We start from the raw sequence: 6,000 nt of genomic DNA, 5'->3' as shown, positions 1-6,000 counted from the left end.
TGTCATGTCACAGAGCCGAGACCAGATTGTTGTGACAAACCCAGGCTAAAAGCTTCTTTATCATGCCTGCAAAAGCACTGAAGGGAAGAATAACGCATGTGCCAGAGAGTTTTGAATTCAGGACTGTGTTGCGACTGAATTATTCAGTTGGATTAGTTAACATTAGCAGTTTGTCAATAATTCATTCACCAGGAGAAATGTGGTTTCCAGGACAACTTGCATAACATAGTGTTTAGTCCCCTTTGGGAACCTCAGATATTTTTAGAAATAGAGCCGGAGATGCTCCCTCGCACAATTAAAGAGCTGGGAGTTAAAAAAAAAACCTAGTGAAGGGGACATGCAGCATACTTAAGCTATATTATTAATCATTGATCATAGTAAATCATGTTTAAGATGTCAACTATAAATTCATGAATATCAGTTTTTGAAAGAATAGTTCACCCAAAAACTGAAATTTAAACATAAGTTGTTCCGAGTATGAATTATTTTCTTCTGTTGAACACAAAAGAATGTGGTTAACCAAACAGATGCTGGTCCCTATTGACTTCCGTATAAAAAAAAAAAAATACTATGGAGGTCAATGGGGACCATCAGCTGTTTGGTTAACCACATTCTTCAGAATACCTTCTTTTGTGTTCAACGGAAGAAGAAAAAAACTCTTTCACTAACTGCATAAGATCAGAATTATGATGCAGTTATGGCCAAATGTTTGCAAATAAATAAAATTCAATGTGAGCAAGTCAACTATAATAACTAATAATTAATACGCTTATGTACTGCATAGCCCATTTAGCGAGTAATTTGTATGGTAATATAGTAATAAAGTTCTTTGCTTCAGAAAAAATGAATTAATTCCACAAAGAGACACTAACACATTTCATAATGAGAGATCCAAACCTGCAGCGTTTGCTAAATTTTGGCTGTAGGTTTATTTGCCATACACAATGTCCCTCTTCTGTTACCAGTATACAGTATGACTGATGCCATTATACCAACCATTAGGCTATACATCAATGCCGAGACTTTTCTTTGAAATCGGTTCCTTACATAGTGCACTATTTGAGGGAACAGCCATTTGTTGTGGTGTCAGAAACCACAGTGGACATTATCTAGTGCACTCGTTCAGTCCCATAATGCACCCCAATAGCAAATAGCCTACAACTGTAGGCCATACACTCAATGGCCAGAGAATATCTATATCATGCATTTTATACTATGGTCTGTCTGAATGCTCGATTCTGATTGGCTTGCAGATATTCATTAAAACCGTTTAATGCACACAAGTCAGTTTAGTCACCTATATGCATTGCTTTAATTGATGCACACAAACACACACACACACACACACACACACGTTTGTTTCTGTGAATAGTGGGAATTTTCCATAGACCTCTATTACATTTAACCTTTGACTGTAGATGTTTTCAGCAGGCCCTAACTATTTCTGCAGGTTACATATCATTACACCAGTAGGTGGCGACAAGTGACTGTGTTTATGAATGATTCATTGATTAATACTCAAGGATTCATTCTCGGCTTTTACATATATTTTCATTGAAAACAGTGGCTGGCATTATTGTGTTCAACAGTTAAGTAATATTATCCCATTGTTTAATGAACCGTTGTATAAAAACAATTAGATACATTTGTGCTGTTGTTCTGAATATTTAATTTTTATTGTGTGTGCAGCTTAATTGCTTCACTCAAATCAAAGGCAAACATTTGAAATGTTCTGCCTTAACCTAATTGTATTGGCTTTATAAGGCTCAGAGATGTTATTATACTGTTTAATGTAAGTTTTAGACTATTGTGTAATTAGTTTAAATTAGATTTCTCCATGGGTACTTCTGTAACTGAGATGGGTTTTGCACCCCCCCCCCCTTTCTTTGTCATTATGGGGGAGTGCTGTGCCACCTCATTAACTGGAATGTCAGATACAGTCACCCTTATCTATGTTTATTGGTGATAGGATATGCAATTGACAGACACTTTCGTCCTGCAAAACCAATCAACTCGCCCTTGCCTGGACTTCTCAAGGTTGAAGCTGTATCCCATTCATTTGCTTGCTGAGTTTAAACTGTCATCATTCACCATTCCTCTGTTCAAAGTCTCAAAGCACTCATTATACAGGCCCACTGGAGAATGGTTTCACCTCTGCTCTTAAAGTAACAGATAACAGTTCCCTTTCCCTTTTCCTGTATCTTTGTCCTCGTTTTGCCTTCACAGAGGTTTGTGGTGAATTATTTTCTCTTAATCCCGTCTTTTTTGTTGTATATGGTCTGAAGTTTAAGGTGATTCATAGTCTCACAGAAAACTGAGAAACTCAGTAGAGCGAAACTCCTTCTTTCTGACTTTTTGACTTCTGTCAGGGTGTCAAATGTGTGCCTCTTAAACTGACTGACAGCAGATCCACTCCCTTGGCCACTGCTTTCTTGACTATGACTCGCACATACATGATTTCTTCTCCACAACCTTCAACAGCACTGACACTCGCTGTAGGTTATTCTGGTAAATCATCCTTAAATCAAGAGAAAACAACTACACTCATGGCAGCTCAAGGACTAAGTCACAAACAGATCTAAATGGCCTCATTTTTTTTGGCTGCTATAAGCAGAATGTGAAAATGCCCTTTGATGGATCCATGATATGAAGGTGCAAACTTTTTTATATTCAACCCCAAGACAGCATCCTCTAAAGTTTAATGTATATTTGATTAAATGTAAATCATCCCTAAACATATATATATATATATATATATATATATATATCTGATTATATGTAAATCATCCTTAAGATTGCTTTAAATTGATCATATATTCAGTTACAGTATAATCAAACCATTTCTAAAATTAAAAATGCCTCATTAATGAATGTTGTAAAACAACTTGATCATTTTGACAAGTAGCCAGTCATTATAGCTAAATAAACCAGAGCATGAAACCTTTTTGTTATTATTTTAACATTATTTAAACAATTCAAATACGGTTGCAACTAATCATCTTGACCTTTTACTTTTTTTCTTTGCATTTTTCTTTGCAAAAACTAGTGAACCAGTGTTATTTTGGTGTCATTGATATACTATAGTTTTTATTTTAAATTAAGTTTTATTTGTATATGTTCTGTTTTCATTTTAATTAACGTTTTAGTAATTTTGTGTTTTGTCATATCAGTCATTCTTTAGAAGTGGGACAAAACAGGGTGCAAAATTGACAAATAAAACTTTGTACTCAATGAAACGTGTCTTATATGTACTAAGCTACTGAGCTATGCTTTGATGCAACCTCCCACCTTTTCTATTTTTTGAACAAAATGTGCTTTTTAACTTGGACTGTGTAATATAATTTAAACTTGATCTTTAACAGCAATCAAATCACATTCTCATGTTAGCAGATAGATTACACTTTCACATGTGACCAACAATTCCACAACAAATATAATATAATATCATAATGAAATATAATCTAAATATTCATCTGACGGAGGTGACACATCTGAAGGTGGTGACGAAAACCTGAATTTGTTGTCATTTTAGCTATCAAATACATTGGATCAATCAATTACTATATTAAAACAAACACAACAAACAGTAAGTATGTTATTGTTTATAAAGCTTTTATTAAAGAGTCACATTTAAGTATTTTTGGAAAACAACATCTTAGGGTGGTGACATCTGACGGTGTTGACAAATTTGGCATTTCTTTTACAAAACAAATAGAGTTCATGAAGTAGCCATTTTGTTTGTTTCTGTTGATGTGAGGTGTTAATGGAACCTGCTTCAGGAGAATAAAATGATCTAAATATTTCAAATAATTCCCTCAGAAATTGGAAGATGGTGTTGACATATCATGGTTGTGACCAAGAAATATTAACATTAGGATTTAAAATATTCTAAAACTATAAAACTTAGCAGAGTCTGTCTGACAGTGATGACTCTGCAGAGAAGGACTGTGGCAAGGGGGTCCTTTAGAGTGACAGCTGCCCCTGATATTCCCTGATTTTATTACATTTTAATAAATGTTTGACAGTGTCTTTTCTTACAGTCTATGGACAGTGTTGATAAAAAGTGGGGACACAACTCTGAAACCTTATGAAACACACGTGTCACCGGAAAAACAACCTTGCTGTGATATGAGACATTATTAAGTGTTGCTTTTCATAAGACAAGGTCTTTTTATCATTAAAAAAAAACATTTTTTATCCATTTTATAGCATATTAATGATTGAACCCTTCACTGTAGACACTGTTTTAAATTTAATGAGATGACAATAAGTGTCATAGATTTCACATAATAATGATACAATTAATTTGAAGGGGATAATTGTGTTAAATACATTCTATTATTAATCCCCATAACATTTACAATTTTAAATATATATTTTTAACCTAATAGCAGTTACAATTGCTGGACATGTTTTGTCCCATGTCTCAAGAATGACTGACTTATTTTATTTGTATTATGTTTTGTCATATTTTATCAGTTTTTTTTTTTAACAAGTCTATATGTTTTTTTTTTTTTTTAAATAAAGTTTTAGTTTATTTAGTTTTATTTTAATACATCAACTTAAACTTAATGATCATTTTTATTTTATCTCATTTAATGTTTGTTTTATTTCAGGTAATGGGAATTTTGTAATGGCCAGTTCACTATAGTAACAGTTCAGATACAGTCATGGCCAAAAATATCGGCACCCTTGGTAAATATGATCAAAGGCGGCTGTGAAAATTAATCTGCATGGTTAATCCTTTTGATCTTTTATTTAAAAGATTCACAAAAATCTAACCTTTCATTGGATTATACGAATTTGAAATGGGGGAAGTATCATTATGAAAAAATTTTTTTCTTTAATACACATTGTCCACAATTAACAGCACCCTTTTATTCAATATTTTTTGAAACCTCCATTTGCCAGTTTAACAGCTCTAAATTTTCTCCTATAATGCCTGATGAGGTTAGAGAACACCTGACAAGAGATCAGAGTCCATTCCTTCATCTAGAATCACTCCAGACCCTTTAGATTCCCAGCTCCATGTTGGTGCTTCTTCTCTTCAGTTCCCCTCACTCATTTTCTACAGGGTTCAGGTCAGAGGACTGGAATGGCCATCGCAGAAGTTTGGTTTTGTGCTCAGTGACCCATTTTTGTGTTGTTTAAGATTTCTAACAGAGTCAGTCACTTATTCATTTTTTTATCTGTTGGTATTTGTTAGAATCCATGATGCCATGTGTCTAAACAAGAGGTCCAGGACCTCCAGCAGAAATATAGGCCCACAACATCAAAAATACAGCAGTATATTTCATTGTACACATGGGGTACTTTTTATCGACGATATAGACACACATCCTCTTCCAGGCAGTTTCGTAACATTTTCTGTTGATTGGAAATCCTTAATTATTGCCCTGATGGTGGAAATGGGAATTTTCACTGCTCTAGCTCTTTTCACATCACTAATTTGCTAAAATATCTTTTGCTGCGCATCAGAAATATATTCTTTGCTTTTTCTCATTGTGATGGATGATTAAAGGATTTTGGGCTTTGTTTTCCCTCCTGTTTATATTTCTGTGAAACAGGAAGCCATGGCTGGATAATTTCATGTTCATAATCACCCTGGAGTGCTCAAAATTGTGAAAATGAATGGGAATATACTTCAGAGATATTTTACTCATAAGAATTTCTAGGGTTACCAATAATTGTGTCCAACGTGTATTTGAGAAAAACATTTATTTTATAATGATATTTCCCCCCATTTTAAATTCTTATTCTCCAATGAAAGGTATGATTTTTGTGAATTTTTTAAATAAAATATCAAAAGGATTAAAAATGCAGATTGATTTTCACAGCCTTCTTAGATCATATTTACAAAGGGTGTCGATAATTTTGGCCATGACTTTATCTAAACAACAACTAAGCTAATGCCTATTTAAATGTTTTAAAACGTCAAACTGAGCACAAAAATTGAGAAAACACAAACATACAGAAACACAGAAAAACAACGATAAAGAA

Source organism: Barbus barbus (genome assembly GCF_936440315.1).
Source record: "Barbus barbus genome assembly, chromosome: 11".
NCBI classification, from domain to species: Eukaryota; Metazoa; Chordata; class Actinopteri; order Cypriniformes; family Cyprinidae; genus Barbus; species Barbus barbus.
Note: the sequence above shows the minus strand (reverse complement) of the source record.